Raw genomic sequence first — 15,394 nt, forward strand, 5'->3', positions numbered from 1 at the left:
AAAGAGATACGAAATACAAGGGTGATCTAAGTGACATTTGCATGAATTTATCAGGATCATGAATATTTCCATATGTGACTCTTAAACTTTCCCAATAATATTTATAATTTGACAATTTGTAACTTAAGGCAATTATGTCAGCATGTCTGGAAGACAAGAAATGGGCAGAACAGGACACCAGGTACCCTGGTTGATCATACTCTAACTAGCCCCCATTCAACTCTTCCAGTTTGTTTTCCATGCTCCCCCCATATCTAGTAAGGTTCCTTTGCTTCCCTGTTCACCCAGGTGATTTCTGCTCATTCTCTACAGCAAGACCCCTGTTAGGTTGGTGAACCTGAACTTCCCCTAGCTTAGTAATGGTATACCTATTGACTCCCATCCTGTGCCCGCCAATGCTGTTCAGATTTTATACAATTACACACTTGGGTCTCTTTCCCCCATTGCAGCAGTCCAAAGTAAAATAGATGTTGTTTAATTACTACACAGCTCTTGTTTTCTTTGACATTTAAAACATTGTGCAATTGAGTACATTCAAATGAACATAATACAGATTTTTTGGGGTCCAGTAAAGAGAATACTGAGAGTTAATGAGCACCCTCAATTGTGGACATTATCAATGTCTAAGACTCAGAAGACCATTGTGCCCCAGTGTCACCACCAGCTTTATTTCCAGAGTATGACCCCAATGCCCTGTGTAGCCCTCTCCCAGACAGTGGCTTGCAAGACTTTGGTCGACATTATTAAGTCAATGAATGGTGAGTACCATGGTAGCCTGCCATAGGATCCGGGGTTGTTCCATTTCCAGTCTCTGAGAACACTGTTGGAGCTCAAGAGGTGAACGAAATGACTACATGAGTGGAGGGGTTTTAGCTTAAGAATGACTCAATCTCATCCTCAAGCAAATTCTCTAGAATCACTGATGCTACAGAACACTTACAATGAGCTGTTTCGGTTCATGGAAACACTAGTTAACACTGTGATGAAGTGATCCAGCAGCACAAATTTACTCAGACATGGTCAATTCTGCTCTTAACATACTTGAATTCTAAAAATTTGGACTGTCATTATAATTCTTTGCTGCTTTCCCACGAATTGTTTAGATTGAAAACCTTTGGGATCAATATGAATTTCTTAAGTTAGATAAGATACAAGATAGAGGACAGAGAAATCAAGCCAAACCGACATTTCTGGTTTTCCAGCTCATCAAAGTGTTATCTAAAATCATGGCTATTGCTTCCCACACTTCAATTTTACTACGTAAATCTGTATAAGATCTATTTCAAATGTGGTAGGGTTGCTGACATTTTGCTGGTACTTGCTGAGTTAGTATTTTTTTTCTTTTCATTTGCTTATCCACAGGCATATTAGATGGGAGGTAAAAGAACAGACTAAATACATATTACCAGGAAGTTTATAAAGAGGAATGTGCACATGATAGGTGTGAAGACTTGGGAAGCATCAACTTCCAGGTTTGTGAGGGAAGGGTGTAGAAGAAATTCCTGTTTCCTGGAGCCAGAGGAGGGTAACAGGCAGTACAAGAACCAGCGGGGAGATGGTAGAGGCTGCCCAAGGTAGCCAACCAAGTATCTTCTCACACTAAGAGAAAACAAGATGGGAGTAAAAGCAAACAGAAATTGATGCTAAAGGAGATGAGGCCAGAGGATGAGCTGCTTCCCTGACGTAACACTAGCAGTGACTCTAGGAAGATGAACCTAGACTCAGACAGCAGAGTGTCTGGTCAGGAGAACAAGTAGGCAAATTGAGAGGCATTGTCTTCTTTGGAAGTCATAGCCTCAAACCCTGGCAGTGTTAAATGTTTAGTGTTAGCCTGCCGTTTTCTAAAAGAAACATCATGTGAAATCCCAGGGTTCTACCTGACATTGAACCATGACGATGAGGAAACAGAATTCCTATTTTGTCCTGGTACAGTCTGAAAAGACATCATTTGAAATAGTGATGCTTTCTCCCAATAGCAACCGGGAACTCCAAAAGAGAGTTCGACTAAAATTGCATCAGCCCTACAACCCAAATCTCAGGGTAAACAGCTGTATGGAAGGAGGCAGACTAAGGATGAGAATTGTAGTATCAAGTCAAGACATAATTCAGTCCTAATCTTCTCTGCTGCCAAGGACATGGCCATGTGATATCCACAGCAGTCTCAGCATGTTATATGTGCATAATGCTGAGGGACTGCAGATGAGCAAACCTTCCAAGACATCCTTAGGAAGAGCTGTATGGGGGAGAGGGATCTGGACCACACTCCTAAACAGAGTTGAAGCTGACACTGGGGTATACTTCTATCCATAGTCTTGCATCATAAACTCCTCTTCCCTGCCATCCAGAGATGCAGTTGCTCTATTTATCATTCATTATTAGAAATCCACTTAATATATTATGACATCCACAGTGCCCATGTGTGAGCTCTTTCCACATGCCTTCACAATGTTCAGCTTACCAAAGTGCCTTGTGTCATTGCCCATCACCAGGAGAAGAAAGCTGCATAAAAGCTGACCCAGTGTAAAAGAGCCACTGCAGAACAGATCTACTTCATGACCCAGCTGTGCCACACTCAGACATATATACTCAAAGGGCTCTATGTCCTACTAAGAGATACCCTCTCATCCATGTTCACTGCAGCTCTATTCACAATAGCCAGGGAATAAAAACAACCTAGATGGTCAACAGCTAATGAACAGAATGAAAATGGAGTACATTTACACAACAGAATCTTACTCAGCTGTTAAATGAATAAAATTATGAAATTCATAGATAAATGGATGGGTCTGGAAACAATCATTCTGAGTGAGTTAACCCAGACCCAGAAAGGCAAACATTGCCTGTTTTCTTTTGTTTGGGGATGGTAACTTTGGGTCTTCAGATATGTTTCATTTGGAATGCCCACAGAGGTCAGAAAAATAGCAATGGGCCATGGAAGGGAGCAAATCTGAGGGAGGGGAAATAGAACACAGGGGCAAATGGGAATAATGGAATGGTGGGGGAGATAGGACAGCAGGGTAGTAGCTAGAGGAGGGATAACTCACAACAAGCCCTTTTGAAGAGATACATGGAAACCTACCTACTTCTGCAGAAGCCTCCTAAAATATATACATAATTAAATCTTTAAATGGAGATAACCTATAAGGAGGCAACAGTGTCCCTGCTAGACACCATAGGATAACAAATATAAAGACTGCTGCCAGGAATACACTTCCTTCTTGGAATTGTTGGCTAGTATGTCCCATAGACCCCAGACACTAGTCTATTGACAATGTTATTGGTTTCCCTCTAGCACTCAGTGCTAAGATTCTATTGTTGAAGACACATTTTTAAGTCATAAGAGATGGGCAAATCAAGTTGGCACTGACCTGGAATCTTCATCCCTAGCAGCTAGCTTTCATAGTGCTAGAAAGTGCTATGCATGATACCAAAGGAGGAAAGTGCTGAGAACTCTGTGATTTTCAATAATGACTGGTCTGGAAAGACATACCCACTGATGCAACAGTCGCATGAGTATTATAGAAGTAACCACCCAGTTTCTGGTTGGATTAAGGCCCCTCCCCAAGTTGAAACTCATACCTGGGACCATTATCAGGATGAAGAACGTATGGTTACATAGATTATAGGCCTTACAGAAGAATCTGCTACTATTATTCTGCTAACTGGAAAGATGCAAATCTATTTCTAAAATCTCCTTACTCATACTCAAGGAGAAAAGGCTACATTATGCCATATGAAAACTATTCTCAGCTCTGTAATAAGTCTAAAGTGCCAAGGACTTACTTCAGACAACACAACATAAAACCAGGCTGAGAGTAAGAAAACAGCCCAGCTATTGAGCTGGTCCCCAAATTGTTCCAGGAAGAAATGGTTAAGGAAGAGCTACCCTATAACAAGTGACTTGTGTGGATAATTTAGACTCAATATATTCCCATGATGACCTCAGGTTAGAAGCTATATCTGTGAGTATTATTTCATATGAGAATTAAAAAAGAAAAGAAAAGAAAAGAGATTGTGGCTCTACTATGGAGGGGAAAAAACCAAACATATCACACACTGAAATAGTATCAGCAGAAGGGCCTGCCAGACTTTATGAGAAAGTGTGTGATTACACTAAATGATTTTATAATATGGTAGTGTTAATTCAACAAGAGGGGTCCTTTGGATGATTTTTTAAAGTTCTGTGTTGTTTTGGGCCTTGCCACACTTTTTATTTTTTAAAAAGAGAATCCAGGAAGCAAGGGTAGGACATGTTCAGTTCAGTGGTTGACTCTATTTAGGTTTCTTCAGGATTGCAAGAGTTGACAAATTTCAGTAAGCACTTGATGAGTGATGTCACTCTGCTGTGAATGTGCTTCTCTGATTGGTTGATAAGTAAAATGCTGATTGGCCAGTAGCCAGGCAGGAAGTATAGGCAGGATAAGCATACAAGGAGAATTCTGGGAAGAAGAAGGCTGAGTCAGGAGCTGCCAGCCAGACACAGAGGAAGCAAGATGTGTAGGCAGAACTGAGAAAAGGTATCAAGCCACGTGGCTAAACATGAATAAGAATTATGGGTTAATTTAAATGTAAGAGCTAGTCAGTAATAAGCTTGAGCTAATGGTCATATAGTTCATAAATAATATAAGCCTCTGTGTTTACTTGGGTCTGAGTGGTTGCAGGACCAGGTGGGACACAGGAACTTTATAAATGGCTGTGGGACTTGGTGCTAGATGAGACCAGGAACACTTCTAGCTACAGGCACTCTGCTCCACTCTCTACACTCTCCCTTCCATCTGTGCCCACCCTGACTCCACAGGGGCTGAGATGACTCTTCTTTCTTCAGTTCAGGATGTTAATAACTTACTAAAGATGTAGTAAAGACTTTCAATTAAATTCTCCCCCCTTTCCTCCCTCCCCACTCCCCCCTATGGTAATATATTATATACCAAATAAAATGTGCCTTAAGATCAGAGAACAGAACAAGCTACTAGATTAAACATAGATTACAGGCAGTGATGGCACACACCTTTAATCCTAACACTTGGGAGGCAGAGATCCATCTGGATCCCTGTGAGTTCAAAGCCACCCTGGACTACATGAGATTGATTCAGTCTAGGAGACAAACAGAGCCAGGCAATGGTGGCACACACCTTTAATCCCAGCACTAAGAAGGCTGGGCGGAGGAAGGTATATAAGATGTGAGGAGACAGGAAGTAAATCTTTTTCAGGCTGAGGAGTCCTAAAGGTAAGACATAGCTGTGGCTTGTTCTTTGTCTCTCTGATCTTTCAGCATTTACCCCAATATCTAGCTCTGGGTTTTTTATTAGAAGATCATTTATCAATTCATGTTACACCCTCCCTATCCCTCTTCTTCTCTCTTCTTTTCTCCTGGTCTCCATCTCCCTCTCCTCTCTCAGAACACAAATGTTAGCATATGATAGCAAAGGAAACCAATGTGTTTCTACTTTTGCTGATGCCTTGGTCAGAGCCGAGGTTTTCTTCTGTCTTGTTTCTGTCCAAGGCTTGGATTCTTTCTCAGGAAATGCAGCATCTTGGCCTATAGTTATCATATGGGTGGAAATCTGTTTCATAGGGAATTTAATTTCTCTAGAATATCTCTTTTCCTCTCTAGCAGGCTGTAAATACATCAAATTGAAAGTCTGTTTTATGTAAAAGAATTCTTCTAGCAATTGTGATTCCCCTCCACACAAAAGGAATCTTATTAGCTTCCATGAGCTTGTGCTTCTAGATCTAAGCTAATGGATACTAGGGTCTCCACACTAGAATCCTTGCCCTGCAGTAAATACTCCTCCCAGAAGAAGCTGTTAAAACTGATGCACCAAGCCAAACAATACAACAGGTTCCTTGTAAACCCCAGAACAATTCAAACAAATGAGTTGTTTAAAGGGCAATAAAATTAGGAATTGAAATAATTTGTACATAACATCTGAAGGGCTTAAAATGAACATCGGTTCCAGTAAATGCTGCATAGTGACACACTGGGTTTACTGTCTTATCTATAAACCTATCGATAAGCTTTAGCATATCATATACACTGTACATGCATATAGTATGTTCCTGCAATTCAGATTCAGTATTAACTCAGATTGTAATCTCCATTTTTTTTCACCAGAACATAAAATGTAAAGCATGATTGCCTCTTAGGAATTAACTTAAACTAGGTCTGAAAACTAAGAACTGGTTTTGTTGTTATGATCACTCGCATGGCAGGTTCTCTCCTTTATTTCATCAAAGTGAAAATAGAATTTAGAGACAAAACACTGACTAAAACAATAGCTGCAACTGGAAAGTACAGATGTGAAGCCAAGGTTATCCATCCGTGTCTCCAATATGTGGCTCCTATTCATTAGAGTTCAAGACTTACGAGGTAACAGCTTTCAAATTCAAAGGAGGCACATTATTTAACCAGGCTGGCTTCCCAAGTGCCACAGGACAGTTGTGCTGACTCACAGTTAAATGTATTCTCACAATCATTCAGCACTCTTGCCCAAAATAAAGATAAAACTGGAGCATATGTTAGAATTTACGCCAAGTTACTATCTTTCTTCTTCAGAAATCCTCAGAAGCCTGTCCACCAAAATTACATACAGGAACGGAGGGGGGATTAGGAAGCACAGAAGAGCACAGCAGAGCAGCCAGCTGGATAAACAATAAAAGATAAAAGTGACACAAGAGGGAGAAGAAGAAAGCCAGAGGACTTCCAGATTTTCAAAGTCCCCGTCCAAGTGTGACCTGTCCTGGGTGAAGAGGTAGGAGGAAGCATACCACTGGCTTAAATACTCCAGTGAGGATTGTCCTTGACTTCCAAGTACTTCTAATTTCTTCTACAGAAGAATAAAAGCAGTAGTGCAGAGAGTCCCTAAACAACATCACATGAGTTTTCTATGCTACGAGTAAACAGAACCTTTCCTGGAGTTCCAACAGGCTCAATGGAATGGTTCAGGCAAGGTGGGCAATGGAAGTTAGAGCTGAGGTTTGTTCCTGGCAACATAGATGATTGTGAAGGATGTTATACTGAGTACAAGAAGGCAGCTCTGGACAGACAAGCACCCCAGGTTCTCTACTGCTAGGAAATCTACTTCTTATTTGAGAAGCGTGGGTACCAGAGGCCAGGGAGAGGAGGAGGAGGAGGAGGAAGAGGGAGAGAAGACAGTGGAGAGTGCAGCTGCTTAGGAGGAATGGCGTCTGCTGTCTTCTAGCTGACAACAATCAGTGTAGACGTCAAAACATAGAGCGTAGAGGACTTAGATATTTCTGGCACAGAGAAGAAAGTGCCTGAGCATTGATGGGCTGGTTACATTGATCTCATCACTACGCTCATGGGTTTCTATTATTATTATTATTATTTTCAATTTTGGGGGAACTTCATAAAATATATTTTAAATATATTGACACCCAACTCCTCCCCATCGTTCCTCCAAGATCTGCCTCCCATATCTCTCCCTCTCCACTTCCCCTTTCCTTTATAATTTTAATAACTCATCAATTCTAGTTTGTGTTGTCCTGGGGGATAGTCATCAGAGCATGGTGAGCTCAACAGGAGACATGTGCTTTGAGAAAACTGACTCTTCCTCTCTTACATGCCATCAACTGTCCATTGATCAAGACATTCTAGCATGTTCATTGATCAGCATGCTAGCATGGAGTTGGAAGGGGTTCAAAAACCCCCTCACCTCTAACTAAGAAGCTATGAGCATTTGTATACATGCATTCAAATGTCATACCACATCCTGTAAGCATTTATCATTAAATTAAAGTTAAAATAAAGAGATAGCTAATGGGAGAATGACTGATTGTTCTGCTTCCTGAGTGAACTACTATACCAATCTCTTCCGGTTTCATGTCTTCACAATGTGATGCACAGATCACATTGTGTCATATAGATGTATGCAATGTTGGCATGGAAGTAAGAAAAAGAGCTGGACAGATGCTCAGTGGATAAGAGCACTGGCTGCTCTTGCAGAGGATCTAGGTTCAGTTCCCAGCACCTACAGCCATCCACAACTCAGTGTCAGGGGATCCAAGGCTCTCTTTCGGCCTCTGCAGGCTCTGTACACATGTGGGATAGATATATGCATGCAGGCAACCACTCATAGACAAAAACGAAAATTAAGAATATTTTTTAAGTAAGAAGAGATTTGGAAAGACAGCTTGTGAGCCTGGGTTGGAAGCACACCTCCAAACAACAGGAATAGGGCCAGTCGTTTCTTCCAAAATATATTTTAACTGTTAGTCAACTCTTTCAGCTGACTTTTTTTTTTCTAAAATTATCAAGGATTGGTGAGTATTGATATATTATTTTCTCCATTAAAAGATTCCTGAAGTATAATATGAGCTCAGTTTGAGGTTGTGGGGAAGACAGCCAAAAGTTTTCCTGTAAACCTGCTTTCTCTGATGCCTCTGGGAGGCTCCCAATTCCTCTCACATGAAGAGGAACCAACAAAGCTTCATGCTTCTCCCCACAGTGAGTTAATCACCGAACTCTTCAAAATGTCTCTCTGTTTTGTCAGTGACTTTCTGATTCTATGAAGTTAAAATAATATTCTGAAAATGTCACACTAAAATTTTCTCGTGTCTTTATTCTCTGTATCTCTGAATAAGATGAGTATTTCACACAAAATTAAATGAGAAAAAGGGAATTGCAAAAAGCCCAAGGAGCTAAGTTTACAAGCATACAAAATAACTTAAGTGAGAAGGTGTAAGATATGTTTATGGCTTGGAGCAAGAGACCTTTGGAAGACATGTGGTTTCGATGGAAAATATCACAGATATCAAAAGGCAAACATTTTTATTTACCAAAATTTTACTGAAAAGTTAAAAGATGCCGATGTGGTGACTCCCACCTGTAATCCCAGCACTTAGAAGACTAAGGCAGGGTTTACTGCAAGTTAGAGGCCAGCCTGGGCTACAAAGTGAGACCCTATATCAAACAAACTAGCAAACTTTAAAAACAATTGATCAAAAGCAGGAGACTAAAGAAAGAGGAATAATATGCTTCACCAATAAAAATTAATACATAAAAGTACTGTATACATATACACCAATAATAAATGTATCATTTCTTCTCATTTTTCATATAATAAAGATTCTTAACATTATTAATCAAAATATCAGCTTAATCTAAATTAATAAATATATAGAAGATCGATACTATTCACCACACCTGGGAATAATAAAAGTTTACCCTTGTGTGCTATTGCCAGAAGGTCTGAGAAGTAAAGGGCTTGTTTAGGTGTCTGCTCACATTTGAAGTGTGAACTGTTTCCTCTCAACCTTCATTTCCACCCATCTCTATGATTATTCATAAAATAATTTTCTGAAATTTTGATTAAAATTTAAATGTCAAGTTGTATCAAATTAATCACAATTTATTAGTAATAATAGTATAAAGCAATTATTAAAAGCTAGGAATGCTTGTGTTTCAATATTAAACTCAGTTTGTCTTCACAACCGCTCTGTGAAATGGGTTCTAGTATTGACTGCTGTAGCCTGGATCTGGACTATTCCCCAAAGACTTATGTGGAAGTGGATTTATTTTGTTATTGGGAGGTGGTAAGAATCTTGAAGGGTGGAGCCTGTAGGAGAAACTGGGTTATTCAGGGTCTGCCCTCAAAGGGGGACCCCTGGATCCCAGCACCTTCTTCTCGCCTCCTTTTCCTTATCCTTTCCGGTCAGAAGGTACACAATTTTGTCCCTCCTATGTTCCCACTATGATAAACCACGACAGGCCAAAAGTGACAGGACCAATTGATCATAGTCTAAAACCTCCAACACTGTGAGCCAGCAAGAACCTCACCTTTCTTTGAGCTGATTGTCTTGGGTATTTCATTAGAGTAATGGGAAGCTACTGTAGTGGTGTGAATAAGAAAGACCCCCATAGGCTCCTGTATTTGAATGCTTAGTTTTGGGGGTATGGCACTATTTGAGAAGGATTAGGAGGTGTGGCCTTGTTGGCGGTAGGGTGTCTCTAGGGGTGGGCTTCGAGGTTTAAAAAGCCCAAGCCAGGGCCAGTCTCTCTCTCTCTCTGCCTTGGGACTAGGATGTAGCTCCCAGCTACTTCTCCAGCACTATGTCTGCCTGATGTCATGCTCCTGCCAAAATGATATTGAACTAAACCTCTGAAATTGTAAGCAAACCCCCAATAAAATGCTTTCTTCTGTGTTTTCTTGGTCATGGTGTCTCTTCACAGCAGTAGAACAGTGATTAAGACAGCTACTAACCCATGTACCCCTACAGAAATGAAGCAAGAGAAGATGAGACTCTTGCCCAAAGCCACAGAACATGTAAGAGACAGTGGGTTTCAACCTTGAATAGCCCAGTGACAGAGTGCTGGGAAGTACTACTAAATAATGTGCAGTGACTCCCCAAGTGCTGGAAGAAAGGGCTACAAGGTAAATCATGACTTCAGGAAATATGCAGAACAAGATTGGTGTTAAGACTCCCTGTGGAATAAAAAAAGAAGCTACGTTCTGATTATCTGCATAAAAGTGAAGCTCCGTGTTTGATCATTTGCATAATGTATGCATCCTGAAAGATAACAGCAGTGTGAGAAGAGGGTGATGGGGAATTTCTGACTTACATATCCCTAAGCCTCATGGAAGTTTAGAAAACAGACTTTTGTTAGTGTTCTAATTTATCTACACAGCAATTTTGTTTCTTCAAGAGTGAAAGATGCATGTGGAGGAAGTTTGTCTTTTCAGATGTTTCTATGACCATGTTTCTGGCTTTGGCCACATGTTTTCTTCTTAAAAGATGATCCAAATATGTGTTGACTCTAGCTCTTTGACCTTCTGAACCATTCTGAGCTCACAGAAAAGGTGCGAATTGCCAGTGGAGTTAGCACTAGCCCTACTATGTTTATGAACATTTTTAAATGAGTGGAATTCTTAGTGCTGAAAGACATTCTTGATCATTGCAAGAGCACTAACTTGAGTGTGGAGTAGAGAAACATGAACCTGTGCTCCCAGGCAGTGTCACTTTGTGTCTGTCTTAACTGTGAAACCCAGAGGCTCTGAGATCGGGAATGGATACATGCAGGACAGGGGCATACAGATGAAATTTCTTGACCACTGAGGCCATGAGAGAAGAGTCACCTTTTCCCCATTCTTTCTTCTGTGATTTCTTAGGCAGTGAGATATTTCAATCTAGAGTCCAAAGGATGCGTAGGGACGAGGGAGAAATACCACATGTGCATTTCCATCAGGGAGTACAAGTAGCACACTGATAGCCAAGCCCATTCCTCACCCATGTGGTGAGTGCCAAGCCTGCTGGCTCCTTGTGATATTTCCAGCCCTGCTTGTGGCAGGACTCCCAGCATGGAGCACCCTCTGAAGAATTGGCAGCCCATATGCCATGAATTCTTCCATTCCCTTTATGTGCATGTCTACATTCTAGATCAGGGAGGCCAAGAATCCATGGGAGAGCCAAGTTAGACTTGGTCAGAACATGAGTGCATGCATTCACTGTTGCTGCTCCTTAGCAACAAGCCGCTCTGAAAATTCTTTGAGAGCTATATTATTGAAAATAATATAATCACAATAAACTGGAGGCAGCCTTAGAAGAAAAAGAATCAAATTATACTTACAGAAATATCAATTGAGTCACAGATGTAGGTAGACTCACAACGTGTTTCATGTATTCATATTAAGTATGTATAGGAATAACCCAGTGCACATGGCCAAACACTAATGGAGTAACTTTTTTTGGAACTACTCTGTGCTAATAATAACTAGCCATCCAACAAAAATAAGTAACTGGACAGAAATAAACAAGAGAAAATGGAAAGGAAAAAAAATCTACCACTTGACATTGTTACTGTCACAAGTCCAATAACCTATCAGACATTAGCAACAAGATGTTTAACCATAGTAAACAAGCAATAGTGAAAAAATTCTAGATTAACAGCAAAATATGAGCCACCAGCTGACACTTCTTCCAGCTTCAGGTCTGAGTGAAGACACAAGCCCCAAAGCCACATATTCAAAGGCAGCAATCGAAGATGTTCCTACACAGAGTTGAAAAGCGAAGTACACCCTCCAAACTTAGAGACAACTGTTCCAAAGCCAAGAGCCCCAAGACAGGACCTCTCCAGATGACTTCTTGCCAATAACCTTCAATTATCTCAAGTTAGAGGAAATTAGAAACAGTTGTCCCTTTCAGAAACTAGGAAAAAAAAGTCTCCCTTTAGCCATTCACCTGTGAGTAGTTATCATCCAGATATTAAGTTCTTACCAATTAACAGCTTACATTGGATGAAGCTGGCTGGCAATTCTCTCAAACCATTCAGTCAATTAATATTTATTGAGTACCAACTGAACTAGGCACTGAGTAAATTAAGACAAGCAGACAGGCAGAACTGATGCTCAGTACCCTCCTAGGGTGTGCTGTGCTACCAGCAATCTGCTTCCCCTGAGTGACAGAGCATCAGGTCAATGAAGCCCAAATCATTCAGCTCCATCTCCAAAGACAGCACCACAGCTCTATGCTTGAATTTCCCCATTTAAGTCCCTGAATATAATGTAGAGCTCATCTCCTGTGGAAGCAACGTCAGAAATAATATTTGGGTCCTCATAAGGCTTGTCCTTCTCTCCCTGCATTCAGCTACAGTGTGGCAACCAGAGGTCTCTGGTTTGTATTACCCCAGGTTCTTCAAATCAACAGTATTAAACCATTAATTAGTTCATAACTTGAAAGCTTGTGCCACAAATTGAGATAGTTGATATGCAAGATAAATCATGTTCCCCTCAAAGTTCCTATATTAGAAGAACAGTGGTCAGTGTGGTGGCATTGAAAGGTGGCATAGAATGTCTAAGAGACAGGGCTTAGTGGGTGGCTGCTAGGTCATTGGGGTGCTGCCCTTAGAAGGAGTTAATATTGGCTTTGCAGAGTATGTAAGTTCACACGGAAGAAAAATTGATAAAAGAGGAAGGCTGGTCCACCCCGCCCTTTGGCTTCCTGACTAGACATGTGATTTGGTATCTCTCTGTTGTTCAACCTTCCTCTGGATGACAAGGGAAGAGAGAGAAGCCTCACCTCAGGAGAGATGGCGGTGTACTGTTCGGACTTTCAGACTTCCAAACTGTGAGCTGAAGACTTCATTCTTATATACAGCCCCCAGATTCGGGTATTTAGTTCTTTCTTAATAGCCATGAAAAATGAAGACAGCCCTGAATGCTAAAGGTGAGCTGGCAGCCAGGCTGTCTTTATTTGCTCCTAAGACGGGCAATATATTGGGGTTTAAACCTCACCAAAAAGCTTGTAAGGGTAAATTTCACGTGTAATAGCCCACCTGCTATTAGCCACCAGTCCCTCTCTGAGTCCACACTTCTGGCCAAGGCTATGCAGTTTCTTCTATTGCTCCTGAGAAACCGTGACTGGTGACTGGCATATTGTCTGATTATTTCAGGAATGTAATGTTTGCATAGTCTTCCCATTTTAGGATGTATGTTTTGAGCATAATCCTCACTCTAATAGCATTGAAAGTGCATTAACACATTAATTTTTAAACACCACTTTATGTTCAGTTTTGTTTGATCTTGATACATGAGCCCCATCTTAATTTCTAGATCCCAAAAGATGATGGACTCAGCATCTGCCTTGTTAAGCAATAACCTCAGATTGGGGTCGGTTTGTGCATGCCATCCCACAGATTGATACATCAATGAAAGCAGAAATAAAGTAAAATCCTAGCTGCTCCCAAAAGGAACACAAGCCTTTGAGACATTGTCAATGTACTTTTTATGTATGTTTAGGAGTAAGAGAGAAAAACACACCTATAGTTGTGGCTGCTGGAAGATGTCCAGGACAAGCAACTTCTTCCTCCCAATTCTTTAACGATACCCTCACGTTGTGCTCAGAAAATGCAGGCATTTGGTGGTAATCACCCAAATTATCCATTTAAAATAATGTCTGCTCTCAGTTCTGGGGTTACAGTATGCAATACAGCCTTCTTAGAAACGAATATCTACTTTTTCTCCTCCTGCTGTTGCACTGCTGAGGAAAATAGGTGCCATTTACAGGTACTTCTCTTCAGTGTGTCTTTCCTGGACAGCATCAGGATGACTTCCCAGACCACACTCCCAGCATTCCCAGCACTTTTAGTGAGCTCCCAGAAGGGCCTGGACATGTTCTTTCTCAGAAGAATCCACAGATGAAAGCCCTTGAGTCAAATCCTTCAAGAAAGGAGCCTCAGCCTAGAGAGCACACTACTCTCCAGTGCAAGCTGTGCTTGGGGGACACGCACTCAAAACACCCCTAAGAAGTCAAGCACCCGGTAAGGGTGAGAAACAAATGCTCACGGATACCCGGCATGTGGGCAGCACAGAGCTGGTCTAGCCTGGTGGCTTGAGGAGAAAAGGCTGCTTGGTTTGCATGGCAGCTCCACACTGTCACACGAGAAGAGAGGTGTGGAAGCCCACGTTCATGACCAGGATTAATGATTCTCACGGCTTGGGCATTGATTTCAGAGCATGAACAGCCCCTGAAAACTGTTCAGATACCAATTTTCTCATTCACACAGACCAGACTACCTCAGAACTCTGGGGGAAGCCCTGTAATTCTTGATTCCCTGTGAGTTTCTGGCACCTGCTTAGGTTCAAAAGCCCACTTTCCAATGACTCCAGCCACTCCCAAGTCTCATCGCTTACTAGAGTAAAGGGGACTTTCCTCCTAAGGAAGCATCAAAGATCCACAGACTAAGCGATGGAAGGAATTTATCGAGTTTTACTTGATGTCTGAATAGATGACAACTGAGAATCTCCATCGCAGTTGGTCACCAAAGGAATGAGGGGGAGGAAACAACAGAAAAGATCATCCAACCTAGGCCCGTGTACACTGGCCAAGATACTGCTGCTTAAGCATCCCTTTCCAAGTGACAAGCAGGGTCAGAGTCATTCCCACTGAGCACACAGGTAAAACACCCACAGACCCCATCCTCCACCAAGTCCTCTTTAGTTTTCCCTCCTAAGCACTCACAGTACCGAGTTGTCAGACCACACAAAATACAATAATCTCACAGCAGCAAATCCATAGGCTTAAACACCACAGCAAATGCTTCAACGTCACAGGAACGCCTCACTTTCATATAAAAGCATTTATTCAAGTATCTCCCCATGCCCACCCCCAAACACAATTCATTGGCCTAAAGACTATCAATTATCTGTTCATGGCAACACAGTTCTCAGCCCTGAGAATTTTCCCACTTAAATAAAAACCAGTCCATGCACAAGCTCACTGGACCATGGTGGCTTTCTTATTTTGCATCCGACAGTGTTAATTTTCCCAAACTGAAAATACAGGAAAGCAATAGCAAAAGAAATCAGGTGACAGAGGGCTAAGAACCTCAATATACAACTACAGAAAGGAGCACATGTGCCCAGCACATGTCACCCTG

General features: G+C 41.4%; 1 protein-coding gene across 4 annotated transcripts in view; it reads right to left on the reverse strand.

The window, feature by feature from the left end:
* Positions 1-15,394, reverse strand: part of Ntrk2 (neurotrophic receptor tyrosine kinase 2) — a 342,416-nt gene that overhangs the window by 250,780 nt on the left and 76,242 nt on the right. The gene's annotated exons all lie outside the window — the stretch shown is intronic.

This window comes from Peromyscus leucopus, chromosome 5 (genome assembly GCF_004664715.2).
Source record: "Peromyscus leucopus breed LL Stock chromosome 5, UCI_PerLeu_2.1, whole genome shotgun sequence".
Taxonomy (NCBI): Eukaryota; Metazoa; Chordata; class Mammalia; order Rodentia; family Cricetidae; genus Peromyscus; species Peromyscus leucopus.